Genomic DNA, 15,084 nt, shown 5'->3' on the forward strand with positions numbered 1-15,084 from the left:
AGCAGCTCTGACTTGTCCAACTTTCATTTTAGAAATCAGGATTTTAAACATCTTGAGCTGCAATAATTTCTTCTTAAATAAGGCTACATCAGTTTATACTTTTGCTATGAAGTTAATATTAAATTTGCTCAATTTCTAAAATTTAAAGAAATTCAGACTTTTCATTGCTGGTCTAGTGTTCTAAAGCAGGAAGATGTGATAGGCTACATCAGTGGCAGCTGCAGACACACTAATAAGCCATATCTTTCATAAAATGATAGTTTGCTGCCAGATAATCCTTGCCTGAACTAATATCTGCACTGGTAAGCTTTAACTCAAAATATCAAACACCCTATTGTCCCCATATATCAGACCTTCGGCATTCAATGATTGTGAAAGAATTAAGCATTTTTTGATGCATCAAAAGTTGAGGATATTGGTCCCATGGACGGAACAAGTAGAAATTCTGAAAAGAAATATACAAACCTTACAATTCTACCTGAAATTCACATTTGCAGGCAACAATTTTTGTCCAAACCAATAATTATGATAGAATGCTCAGCATAGCATGAACCCAAGTAAATGGAACCACCATTTGGAGACCAAACACCTGTCCTCAAAAGGTAAGCCACAACATATTTCAAGCAAACACTCTTTCAACTGAAAATGATGAAACTAATCCAGAAGTTTGATGGCTCTCTCAGTATAAAGTTTTGGCAAGATAATGCAAACTCAGGTAGGAATGCTGAGAATTTATCACCACCTCTGTCACTACTTCATTTCTTCAATCAGCACTTACAGGCTTTACAGGACAATTTGGCCAAAATATTTGACAAGGCCAATGAACCTAACATTTCCTTATAAGGGAAGAACTAACATTTTATCATAAAAAAGGAATAGCTTTGCCAAAATCTTTTATCTATGAAGTAGTTATGTGTTGCAAAGCAATGTGACAACATTCCCAACACTGCCTTGCTATTATGGGCTACAAAATTTCAGTCCTAAAAGTTAATGTAATTTTGAAGCATTTGTCTCAGCTTCATATAATATTGAATGATTTTATTCCATAAAGAGGCACACAAATGAATTGCAGGATTGCATCTGGGTTCAAAATTCATTTTGAGGGGACTTCTTGCAAAGGGTGACATTGCTGAGTCTAAAAGATTTGAACAATGCTGCTGGTGACTTCTAAATTAAAAGACCATTTCATTCCTTTTGATTAGTTCTGATTCTCATTTCAAAGTTTTGATGAAAGGTTATCGACGTGAAACGTTAGCTCTGTTTCTCTCTCCACAGGTGCTGCCTGACCTGCTGAGTATTACCCGCATTTTCTGTTTCTATTTCAGAGCTCTGTCCGATGTCCCAAAGGGTTTTTGAAATACTTGTCCACCTCACTTACTTTATTTTTCTATTTATAATTCTTCTCCTGCTTATCCTTTCCCGGCAAAAAATGGCACAACTCCCACAACCACCACCTGGACACATTAACTTGCACGGGGTTTATTTGAATTTCTCATACTATACCATTTCTTTCTATTTCTAATCTGATGGTTTTCCCCCAACCTGACAAAGGGTGTAACAAAGTACATTCAAGGCATCAAGGAAACAGAAAACTCTTCGTTTAAGGATGTACAAGAGCAATATGAGGCAACTTTTTCTTCCATTTTCTTTCCATTCCTTAGGCATTTTATAATTGCCTTTTCTGTCACCGTTTAAGAAGAGTGACCTCTGTATATCATTACTTTTCACCTTATGTATAATGTTCAGAATTGGTCTCAATATGAGCTAAGCTACTCTGGCCTATTATGCAGACACACACATTGCTGGGCCTCTGCATTAACCTCACATGAATAAGCAATTCAAACTGACAATAAATTTAAAAACTCTCACTTTTGCCAGCTTACAGTGTTGTTAGTTCCTTAATGTTAACAAAAAAGCAGGAAAGAAAGCTGATTGTTTACTGCCAGCTGCACTTCTCCAATGCTAAACCACCCAAAGGGAAGACTCGCCTTACCCATAAGTTAGAATAGCTGCCAAAGCACAAACTTGTGGGAAAATATCATGAGCAAACCCATTATTAAAATATTGTGTAGCAATAGTGCAGCTAAGGTAGTTTACAATTTAACCTGGAAGACAGCAACTACTATGCCCCTTCAGAATATGTTGTAGAAATCAAACCATCTTGTAAGGAGCTTTGAGCATGCAATTTTTCTTTTTTGATTGAAGGTCAATGTTGCATAATTCCACACTCAATACAGCTTCCTCCAGAAATATAACCAAGCCTAATCAGTTGCAGTCGAAATGCTCCACAACCTCCAAGTATGATTCAAGCTAATTATACATACTTTTATACACATACACACACACCACTGCCATCAAAAGCAAAAACCTGCAACACCATTAGCAACTGCATTTTTAATGTTTGGAAATTGTGGACCCTATGCGCCTGTAACAGAAATGTTCTGCTTAACTCAAATGTAACGCTTTACATCTTAATATGGTAATAATGCTTTGTAAAACACAAGTGATCAATGAATTTAAACGATTACTTAAAACATATAGATCACTTTTTTCGTACAAAACATCATCAGCACAAATGGCTGAGATGATCAGAATGTGCGAATATTTGGTGTTTTGAATAGGAACTATATCTGTAATGCTACATACGTACCCACTTGCATGTTCAATGTAGTTATTCAGGAAAATCTTTAGTTTAATGACTCCTCTCTAGAGCCTACATAAAATGATTTAAAATCAAGTAGGGAAAATTCACCGATTAAAGTCAAAACTGGGAGATGAAGGAAAAGAGAAAAGTTTCAGCATACCAAGGACATTGATTTCAGACTTACTAAAGCAATGTATTATCAAATTAACAGTAAAGGATCTCAATTACTGTAAAAGGGATCAGCTAAACTGCTCAAAATTGGTCAGAAAACAGACCAATCCTGCAAACTATGAGGACAAACTGTACACATCTGGGCTTGTTCAAACCTGTCCAGTTGAGTCACAGGATTAAGGAAAGGAAAAGCTTTCCTTAAAGCTATTTTCCAAGAACTTCCATTATGTCACATCTCAAATGGGACACTTAAAACCATGCAACACAGTAAGAGACCATTCAGCCCATCTTGGCTGGGCCAACCTTTTGAAAAAGTTATCCAATTAGTCTCACTCCTTTTCTCTTTCTTCATGGCCCTGCAAGTATTTTTTAATATATGTTTTAAGTATTAATCCAATTTCCTTCTGAAAGTTACTAATGAATCTTCTTTCACCATCCTTTCATACAGTACATTCCGGCTTAACTTGCTGCCATTTTTATTTTCTCATCGCCCCTCTGGTTCTTTTGCCAACTTTCTAGCATTAGAGAATTACTTCCTTAACACCATGTTGCATAATTTGTGACGGTTTGCCATGCTTACAAAAGAACAGGTTTAGTGTACTTGCTGACTCTTTCAACTCCATGTTTTCTTTAAACATTAATTTAAAAAAAAAAATTTCAGAAAAATGGCGAAGAAAAATATCCTACAGCAACCCCTCTTTTCCTCAAAGAAGAATTGCTTATGAATGATCAGAGACAGTCAACCTGGGTCTGAAGCATTATGCACATACTCACCATTAAGTATTAAGTATAAGAATTTTCCAGATTTACCTGGGAATGCTACCGATCTGACTTTGCCATGCAATTTTTATCAAGTGAAGCAGTCTTGAAATACGCCACCATCTTCAAGCAGCCTGCAGTCAGGGAGAACCCTTCACCTGAATGTGCTGTACAGAGTGCTTGGAACGTGGAACTCACTATCACAGAAAGTGAGTAAGGCAAACAGCCAAGATGCTTTCAAAAGACAGACAGTTATATACCACCTTTCATGACTATCAGACATCTCAAAGTGCTTTACAGCCAATGAAATACTTCTGAAGTATAGTCACTATTGTAATGTAGGAATCACAGCAACCAATCTGTGCACAGCCAGCTCCCACAAACAGTAAAGAGATAATTAGCAGATAATATGGTTGACGTTGATTGAGTGATAAATATTGCCCTGGACACCGAGGACAGCTCATCTGCTCTTTGAAATAGTGTCACAACCAGCTGAGATGTTCAGCCTTGATTTTCATGCTCAAGTCCTGGAGTGGGACTTGAGGTCAGAATCTTCTGACTCAAGAGGCAAGAGTGCTACCAACTTAGCCACAGTTGACATTCAAAAGAAAACTAAACAAGTTAATGAGAGAAAAGGGAACAGAAAGATATGCTTGAAAGGCTGAGATGAACCTCGTGTGGAGGTGCTTCTGTACTAGATCTGTGCTAGATCTTGATAACTTTATAATTGCTGGCATCCTGTCTAGCTCCACAGGTGCTGCCTGTCTTCTGGTTTAGCTCGAGCAACTTGATCAGGGAGTCGGATGGAATAATGTCCTGAGAAACAGTTCCATTATCCATGCCTAATTCTGTCAAAACCATTCTACTGGAAATTCCTTCAGGATGTCTAGTGAAGCAGGCGGTAATGAGGTCAATGAAGTCCCTATTAAAGTCCAGTATGATCAATCAAAACAAGAGACTCATGTACTTAATGTAAGGAAAATGGACTACAGTTAAAGACCACTGCACAAATGTACCAAGTGCACTATTCTACAGTAGGTACTGTGCCTTGTAGACCACTTTGTACACTCAAATGAACGTATAAAACAGTGCTCAGCAACATTATTTATATGGCAGCCTTGAAATACAGAGAATGGACTCGAGCTGCTGGTCCTCCTGGTTGCAGCCTGTTTTACTATCTGAAGAAGCTACTCAACATCTGGCTATTTTTCACCAACTACTTTCAACTTTGTCCACTTGATATACAAGTGAGCGATATACAAGACTGACCAGCCTCCCAGTGACTTGGTTAAATCATTTGTTCACAAGTCCAGGATATCTAAGACTATTGGGCTAAGTTTCTATTTGCTAAATTCAAAACTTTTGTGCAAGCCTATATGACCAGAAGTTTGATTGTGTATTTTCCACCTGTTCACTTGAAGGCTTCTGGATCAAATGGATGCAGCGCTGGATTTACTGCAATACTGATCCAAATTGAGTGAAATGTTGTTTGAATTACTCAATATAGATTTTAATTTGGAAAAATTCCTGTTTTGTTTTATCACTCTCATTCACCTTTTAGGGCAGTGCTTTAGTTCAATCACACAATCACTAAACTGAATAAAACTGCACACTTACTGAAGCGACAGAACTTCAAAGAAATTGCACTGAGTAACCAATGTTCCACTTCTGAAAGACCCCAACAGTGTAAACTGCTCACAAGTTTCCAGTTGTCCCTTTTTTGCCTTCTTCCTTTCAGGCAAGCATTTGTATTCTCTTTGGAGGAGTACACTGATAAAAAGAACATTGTATGCATATCATCTTTCCATAGTACAATGAAGGTGGCCCTTTTAAGAGGCTGAAATGATCCAGCTTAACACTCTGGCAACAGCAGGATTATTTGCTATAAAAGCAGATTTAAGTTCTGATTGATTTTATTTCCTGAGAGTTTTCTCATTTAAAGAGATTAGATCCAGGTGAAATACTTTGCTCAAAACCATGAAATATAACTTCATGTTGCAAAATGTCAAACTCCTTATATATGAATTCATTTAAGTTATCGCAAAATTTAAAATAAATATCATCTACTGAACTCGAGAAATGGAGGAGGAGTAGACCAAATGGCCTGTCAAGACTGCTCCACTATTCAATATGATCATGGCTGATCTTGGACTTCAGTTCCACTTTCCCCATATCTCTGGATTCTCAGAGACCCCAAAAATGTGTCTATCCCAGCCTTAAACAGATTCAACAATTGAGTATCCTCAACCCTCTGGGGTAGAGAATTTCAAAGATTTGCAACCCTTTGAGTGAAGAAATTTCTCCTCATCACAATCCCAAATGACCAGCCTCGTACTGAAGCTTGTTTTAGATTCCCCAACTAGCGGAAACTATCTCCCAGCGTCGACCCTATTAAACTCCTTCAGAATCTTGTATGTTTCATTGAAATTGCCTCTCATTCTTCTATAGGCCCAATTTACTCAACCTCTCATAGGACAATCTGCGCATTCCAAGGACCAATTTGGTAAACCTTTGCCATACTTCCTCCAATGCAAGTATATTTTTCCTTAAAAGATGGAGACCAAAACTGCACATACTATTCCAGATGTGGTCTCACAAAAGACTTGTACAATTGTAGCAAGACTCCTTTATTCCTGTACCCCAATCCCTTGTAATAAAGGGTAACATGCAATTTGCCTTCCTAATTGCTTGCTCTACCTGCATGCTAACTTTCCGTATGCCTTGTATGAGCACACCCAACTCTCTTTGAATACTTACAACTTTCACACATTTTAAAAAATGATCTGCTTTTCTATTCTTACAACCAAAAATGAATAACTTCACACTTCCCCACATTATACTCCATCTGCCATCTTGTTGCCCGCTCACTTAACCTATAATCTCCTTGCCACCTGTGTCCTTCCCACAGCTTACCTTTCCACCTAGCTCTTATCAGCAAACTTGAGATACATCTCCATCTCTTCATCTAAGTCATTAATATAGATTGCAAATAGCTGAGGCCCCAGCACTGATCCTTGCAGCACTCCACTAGTCACAGCCCGCCATCATGAAGATGCCCCATTTAAGTCCACACTCTTGATTCCTGTCCATCAATCCTGCATAATATACTATCCCCAACTCCATGAACCCTTATCTTGCCCATTAACCTTTTGTGTGTCACCTTATCAAATGCCTTTTGGAAATCCATCTACTGGTTCCCCTTTACCAATCCTAATAGGGTTCCCTTTCACCAACCATACATCCTCAAAGATCTCTAATAAATTTGTAAAGTAAATAAACACAGCCCTAAGTTTTTTTCTTTTGTGGGATGTGGGCATTGTTGTTTAGGCCAACATTTTTCTTGCCCATCCTAATTGCCCTTGAGGAGGTGAGCTGCCTTCTTGAACTGCTGCAGTCCACATGGTGTAGGTGCACCTACAGTGCTGTTAGGGAGACTGTTCCAGGATTTTAACCCAGCAACAGAGAAGGAACGACAATATAGCTCCAACCCTCAGGATGGTGTGTGGCTTGGAAGGGAACTTGCAGGTGGTGGTGTTCCCATGCACCTGTTGCTCTTGCCATCCTATGTGCTAGAGTTTGCAGGTTTGGAAGGTGTTGAAGGAACCTTGGTAAGTTGCAGCAATGCATTTTGTAGATGGTACACACTGCTGCCAATGTGCATCAGTGGTGGGGGGTGTGGACGGGATGCTTTGTCCTAGATGGTGTCAAGCTTCTTGGTTGTTGTTGGAGCTGCACTCAGCCAGGCAAGTGGAGAGTGTTCCCTCACGCTCCTGACTTGTGCCTTGTAGATGATGGACAGGTTTTGGGGAGTCAGTTGGTGAGTTAATCTCTGCACAATTTCCAGCCTCTGACCTGCTCTTGAGCCGCAGTATTTATTTGGCTGGTCCAGTTCAGTTTCTGGTCAATGGTAACCCCCAGGATGTTGATATTATAGGATTCAGCAATGGTAATGCCATTGAATGTCAAGGGAAAATGGTTGGATTCTCTCTTGTTGGAGATGGTCATTGCCTGGCACATGTGGCATGAATGTTACTTGCCACTCATCAGCCCAGGCCTGAATGTTGTGCAGATCTTGCTGTTAATGGGCATAAACTGCTTCACTATCTGAGTCGTCGCAAATGGTACTGAACATTGTCCAATCATCAGCAAATATCCCCACTTCTGACTTTATGATGGCGGGAAGGTCATTGAAGGAGCTGAAGATGGTGGGGCCTAGGATACTACCCTGAAGAACTCCTGCAGTGATGTCCTGGGATTGAGATAATTGACCTCCAACAACCACAACCACCTTCCTTTGTGCTAAGTATGATTACAACCATTGGAGATTTGGGGACCAACATTTATTTTAGCTACTCCCTTCCTTTTTATATACTGATAACAAACCATCATAATCTGCTTTTATATTTCTGACTAGTTGCTGGAAAGATGCAGCATAAAATTGATGACAGTCATGCATCAGCAGAGATGTTATTAACTTTATGCTTCAGATAGTGGGCCAGGATTTATTGTCAAAACTGTTCACCATCGTGTGTGTGCAAATTGCACAGTAACTTCAAGAGCATGCAGATTGTAGTTAAACAGAAAAATCTAAAAAGTTACTGCCCAATATGTGCTGCTCCACCTTTTGCTTTGCAAACAAGTGATCTTGCTGTCTGGCTTGCCATTCAAATGCACTGAATGTGACATTCCTGTACTTGCACATCAAATACGAACTAAACTCACCACAAAAAGTTAAAGCTTGTCCATTTCAGTAATGGTATTATAATTCTTAAGTCAGACAATCTCTCTGGCACTGAAAATTAAATATTACATGTGGAAGTCTCATTCGTTCATCTTTCATTTGGAGATTTTGTTTTTAAGGAGGGCAAGTAAATTTTGTTTTACTTTATATCTTTTTCACACACTCAATCCAATCTTTCTGATTCTCGAATCTACTTTCTGTACCTGATTATACACTAAATTCACTCTTCTAATATACATTTCCCAATTCAGAATCTGTGCTTTATGATTCATTTCACAATACACCAATCCTGATTGTCTCATGGAGATATATAGTTGCTTGCTCTGTTCACACAGATCCAATATGCCATGTAGAGGATGCCATGCCATATCTTCCAGTTACATAAGTTTCCAAACACAAAATCTCATGGAAATTAAATGAGCAACTGGAAAGCACTATACACTCGCCATCTACAATTTAAAAAAAATTCTTTCATAGGATGTGAATGTCGCGGCAAGGCCAGAATTAGTTGCCCATCCCTAACTGCCCTTGAACTGAGTGGTTTGCTAGGCCATTTCAGAGGGCAGTTAAGAGTCAAACACATTGCTGTGGGTCTGGAGTCACAGGTAGACCAGACCAGATAAGGACAGCAGATTGAGGACATTTGTGAACCAGATGGATTTTTATGACAATCGACAACTGTTTCATAGTGACTATTACTGAAACCAGCTGTTAATTCCAGATTTGTCTGAATTTAAGTAGTAATGGGATTTGAACTCATGTCCCCAGAGCATTAGCTTGGGCCTCTGAACTACTAGTCCAGTGATATTACCACTACGCCAACATCTTCCCTCTAAGTTATGGCCCATTATGTTAATTCAACTCTGTACATCAACTTACCTCCTTTTTCAACGTTCAGCTCTATTTACACTTGCAGATCAGTCACTGTACACATTTATGTCATTGTGGAGTGGAGATGGGTTTTGGGGAGGGGGTGTGGTGCAGAGCAGGCACGCTTTGGAAAGGTTCAGCTCCAAAATAACACTTACCCAGGATTTGCTTTCCAGCCTGCAACTCAAGTTGGTTTCCGCCAATTACAAAGAGTTAACCTCTTAAACATCAATTATCAATTGAAAAGCGGATGATGAATCAAGCACAAGAAAACCAGTTTTGGTTCAGCAGCAGTTATTTTGTCAATATGAAGAAACATCATTTTTTAAATTAATTCATGGGATGGCTAGGCCAGCATTTATTGTCCATCCCCAATTGCCCTTGAGAAGGTGGTGGTGAGCTGCCTTCTTGAACCACTGCAGTCCATGTGGTGTAGCTACACTTACAGTGCTATTAAGGAGGGAGTTCCAGGGTTTGACCCAGCCACAGTGAAGGGACAGCAATATATTTCCAAGTCAGGATAATGAGTAGCTTGGAGGGGAACTTCTAGGTGGTGGCATTCCCATCTATCTGCTGCCCTTGTCCTTATGAATGGTGGTGGTCATGGGTTTGGAAGGTGCTGTCTAAGAAGGCTTGGTGAATTCCTGCTGTGCATCTTGTAGATAGTATACATTGCGGCCACTGTGTATCAGTGATGGATGGAGTGCCAATCAAGCGTGCTTTGTCCTTGATGGTGTCAAGCTTGTGTGTGGTTGGAACTGCACTCATCTAGGCAAGTGAAGAGTATTCCATCACATTCCTGACTCGTGCCTTGTAGATGGTGGACAAGCTTTGGGGAGTCAGGAGGTGAGTTACTTATAGCAAGATTCCCAACCTCTGACCTCTTCTTATAGCCACAGTATTTACATGGCTAGCCCAGTTCAGTTTCTGTCAATGGTAAGCCCCAGGATGTTGATGGTGGGAGATTCAGCAATGGTAATGCCATGTCAAGGGGAGATAGTTAGATTCTCTGTTGTTGGAGATGGTCATTACCTGGTGTAAATGTTACTTGCCACTTCTCAGCCCAAGCATGGATATTGTCCAGGTCTTGCTGCATTGCTACTTCTGTATCTGAGGAGTTGTGAATGATGAACACGCAATCATCAACAAACGTGCCTACTTCTGACCTTATGGTAGAAGGAAGGTTATTGATGAAGCAGCCGAAGATGGTTGGGCTTAAGGCACTACCCTGAGAAACTCCTGCAGTGATATTCTGGAACTGAGATGATTGACCTCCAACAACCACAACCATATTCCTTTGTGCTAGGTATGACTTCAACCAGCGGAGAGTTGTCCCGTTGGATTCCCATTGACTCCAGTTTTGCTCGGGCTCCTTGATGCCACACTCGATCAAATGCTGCCTTGATATCAAGGACAGTCACTCTCATCTCACTTCTAGAGTTCAGCTCCTTTGTCCATGTTTGAATCAAGGTTGTAATGAGGTTAGGAGCTGAGTGATGCTGGTGAAACTCAAACTGAGCTTCACTGAGCAGGTTATTGCTAAGCAAGAACCGCTTGATAGCGCTGTTGATGACCCCTTCAATCACTTTACTGATGATGGAGAGTAGACTGATGGGGCAGTAATTGGCCGGGTTTGGATTTGTCCTGCTTTGTATGTACAGGACATTGTGACCACTGCATGCCTGTGCAGATGCCTGTCTGCACTGTTAACAAGGGCATAGTATAAAAGTGATACTTTAAGAAGTACTAGTAAATTCAATTACAATTCCTCAAACTTTTGTCAATCAATAGGTTACACATATTCGTACTAAAATTGCATAACCAATTTTCACTGTTTTCTTCAAGGCTACAGGAATTTCTGAATATCCTTTCTCATCTAATTCTGGATCAAGACCCACTTACCCATCAGCCCTGCCCTCATTAACCTATATAATTTCCAGGATTCCTCCTCCCATCCCTACAACACCTCAAACTTAATATTTTTCATTCTTGTGCTTAAGTTCTCACAGCTCACTACATCTAGCTTCTCCCAACACCATTACCATTCCTAAACTCTCCGTTCCTCTTAAACCAGCCTCTTGTGTATTAGCACACCACCACTGCTGGTCGCGCTACCCGCATTCAGGAATTCTCTCCTTAAAGTTCTTACCGCTCCCCAATGTCTCCTCCTCTAACGTACCATCCATTTTTTTCCTTACACTTCTGAAGTGCCCTAGACATTTTTCAATACAGTAATGAGTTGCATTCATATAGTGCTTTTAAAAACCCAAAGGGTTTCACAAAGGCACAATCAAAAATATATGCTGAGATAAAGGTGGAGATATTGGGACAGGTAGTCAAAGAGATGGTTTCCCAGAAGGATCTTTAAAGAGGAAGGGAGTGTGGGGACAAGGAAGCTAAAGACACAGCCACCAAAGGTGGGTAAAAGTGATCAAAGTCAGAGGAAGTGGTTGGGACAGAACTAGGTTACAGAAATTGCAAAGGCAAAGACTATGAAGGAATTTAAACAAAGATATGCATTTTGCTCTGGAAATGTTATGGGGACAGAGTTAATGCAAGTCAGTGATGCCATGATATAGGCAGGGTGGGTGTGGGAGGTCATCCAAAATAGCATGAGAATAGTTAAATCTGCAGCTGACAAAAAGCAGGAAAAATAGTTTGTGGAAAATAGGTGATTATAAAGGGCATGATGTTAAAGATGCTACATAAATGCATGGCATTTGTACTATGTTGAGAAATTAAGAAAATCATCTGTGCTCAGCTATAACCATCATTTTCTACTGGAACTTAAAATTTTTCACCAGTAAGAACATGACTTTCTGTTCATGTCAATATTAATCATGACAACTCAAAGCTGCATTGATATTAAATTATGTTCCAATCCACAAATCTTAGATAATAAAGTTAATATTTCATGAGACGGCAATCAAAATTTGACATACAGGGTCAATTTACATTTGTGCAATACCCCTCATATTATGAACATATCACAAAAAGGGACAATGAATAGGAAATAAAAAGGCAAAAGACAGCACTTGCAGTGAAAAATCACAAGTGTTTTAAGGATGACTTTAAAGCAGAGAGGGAAATGGTGAGGATTTTGAAGAAGTTCCAACAAAGGGAAAAATGTCTGAAAAAGACAGCAACCAGCAGTAGAGCAAAAGAATATCAAGTAATCTGATAGTGGAGCCAAAAGTGGATGTAGAGGGATATACAGCTGAAAGTTATCACAGCAGTAGGGTAATGCCAGACCACAGAGGGTTTTGAACACTGAAATGTGCATGTTGTCAAAATATTAGGCATAGGAAGCCAGTAGAGTTTTACATGGGCAGCAGAGGAGGCAGGGTGATAGGATGATAGGATTTTGGGCAAAGATATAGGATAGTGTTCCGGATAAATGGTAGGCCAGCAAAAAGCACTTGAGAAACCCAGGCCTCAAGCCGATGAAGTTGTAAGCTGGAGTCTCAACGATTACTGGAGAAAAATGCAGGGCAGGGGCAGACAACATTTCAAAAGGGCAAAACAAAAATACCTGGAAAAACTCAGCAGGTCTGGCAACATCTGTGGAGAGGAGCACAGTTAACGTTTTGAGTCCGAATGACCCTTCAACAGAACTAAGTAAAAATAGAAAAGAGGTGAAATATAAGTTGGTTTGGGGGGGGAAGAGGGGTGGTGGGACAAGAAGAGCTGGATAGGGGGCCAGTGATAGGTGGAGATAACCAAAAGATGTCACAGACAAAAGGACAAAGAGGTGTTGAAGGTGGTGATATTATCCAAAGGAACGTGCTAATTAAGGGTAGAAAGCAGGACGAGCAAGGTATAGAAAGCCCTAGTGGAGTTAGGGTGGGGGTAAGGGATTGGGTTGGTCTGATGGCTCTCCACGTCTTCCTCGAACAGAGGCCCGTACAATCCCCATCCACCACTAATCTCCTCCGTCTGGCTGAACTTGTTCTCACACTGAACAATTTCTCCTTAAACTCCTCTCACTTCCTCCAAATAAAAGGTGTGGCCATGGGCCCCAGCTATGCCTGTCTCTTTAGGGGGTATGTGAAACATTCCTTGTTCCAGTCCTCCTCTGGTCCCCTCCCGCAACTCTTTCTCCGGTACATCGATGATTACTTCGGTGCTGCTTCATGCTCTCGTCTGGACCTGGAAAATTTATTAATTTTGCTTCCAATTTCCACCCCTCCATCATTTTCACATGGTCCATCTCTGACACTTCCCATCCCTTCCTTGACCTCTGTCTCAATTTCTGGTGATAGACTGTCCACTAATATCCATTACAAGCCTACCGACTCCCACAGCTACCTCGACTACAGCTCCTCACACCCCACTTCCTGTAAGGACTCCATTCCATTCTCTCAGTTCCTTCACTTCCATCACATTTGTTCTGATGATGCCACTTTCAAAAACAGTTCCTCTGACATGTCCTCCTTTTTCCTTAACCGAGGTTTTCCACCCACGGTGCTTGACAGGGCTCTCAACCGTGTCCGACCCATCTCCCGTGCATCCGCCCTCACACCTTCTTCTCCCTGCCAGAACCGTAATAGGGTCCCCCTTGTCCTCACTTATCACCCCACCAGCCTCTGCATTCAAGGATCATCCTCTGCCATTTCCACCAACTCAAGCAATGTTGCCACCACCAAGCACATCTTCCCTTCACCCCCGCTGACAGCATTTCGTAGGACACCCTGGTCCACTCCTCCATCACCCCTTACGCCTTAACCCCCTCCCACAGCACCTTCCTATGCAACCGCAGAAGGTGCAACACCTGCCCCTTTACTTCCCCCCCTCCTCACCTTCCAAGGGCCCAAACACTCCTTTCAAGCGAAGCAGCACTTCACTTGCACTTCCCTCAATTTAGACTCCTGCATTCGCTGCTCCCAATGCAGTCTCCTCTACATTGGAGAGACCAAACGCAGACTGGGTGACCGCTTTGCCGAACACCTTCGGTCTGTCCGCAAGCATTACCCAGACCTCCCTGTCGCTTGCCATTTCAACACTCCACCCTGCTCTCATGCCCGTCCTTGGCTTGCTGCATTGTTCCAGTGAAGCTCAACGCAAACTGGAGGAACAGCACCTCATCTTCCGAATAGGCACTTCACAGCCTTCCGGACTGAATATTGAGTTCAACAATTTTAGATCATGAACTCTCTCCTCCATCCCCACACCCTTTCCGATTTCCCCCCTCCTTTTTGTTTTTTCCAATAATTTATGTAATTTTTCTTTTCCCACCTACTTCCATTATTTTTAAATGTATTTCCAACCATTGTTTTATCTCCACCTTTTAGCCTATTTCGATCCCTTCCCCCAACCCTATCTATACCTTGCTCATCCTGCTTTCTATCCTTAATTAGCACATTCCTTTAGATAATATCACCACCTTCATCTTTTGGTTATCTTCACCTATCACTGGTCCTCTATCCAGCTCTTCTTGTCCCACCGCACCCCCCCCCAACCCCGAAACCAACTTATCTTTCACCTCTTTTCTATATTTACTTAGTTCTGTTGAAGGGTCATCTGGACTCGAAATTTTAACTGTGTTCCTCTCCACAGATGCTGCCAGACCTGCTGAGTTTTTCCAGGTATTTTTGTTTTTGTTTTGGATTTCCAGCATCCGCAGTTTTTTGCTTTTATTTCAAAAGGGCAGTTAAGTTGTGCGTGTCGTTGGCTAGACCAGCATTTATTGCCCATAGCTAATTGCCCTTGAGAATATGGTGGTGAGCTGCTTGCTTGAACCACTGCAGTCCATGTGGTGTAGGTACACCCACAGTGCTGTTAGGAAGGGAGTTCTAGGATTTTGACCCAGCTACAGTGAAGGAACGTGACATATTTCCAAATCAGGATAGTGAGTGGCTTGGAGGGGAACTTCCAGGTGGTGCTGTTTCCACGTATTGGT

General features: G+C 41.1%; 1 protein-coding gene across 2 annotated transcripts in view; it reads right to left on the reverse strand.

Annotated features, from left to right (window-relative positions):
• Positions 1–15,084, reverse strand: part of LOC121293152 (ras-related protein Rap-1b) — an 84,363-nt gene that overhangs the window by 47,160 nt on the left and 22,119 nt on the right. The gene's annotated exons all lie outside the window — the stretch shown is intronic.

Source organism: Carcharodon carcharias, chromosome 21 (assembly GCF_017639515.1).
Source record: "Carcharodon carcharias isolate sCarCar2 chromosome 21, sCarCar2.pri, whole genome shotgun sequence".
NCBI classification, from domain to species: Eukaryota; Metazoa; Chordata; class Chondrichthyes; order Lamniformes; family Lamnidae; genus Carcharodon; species Carcharodon carcharias.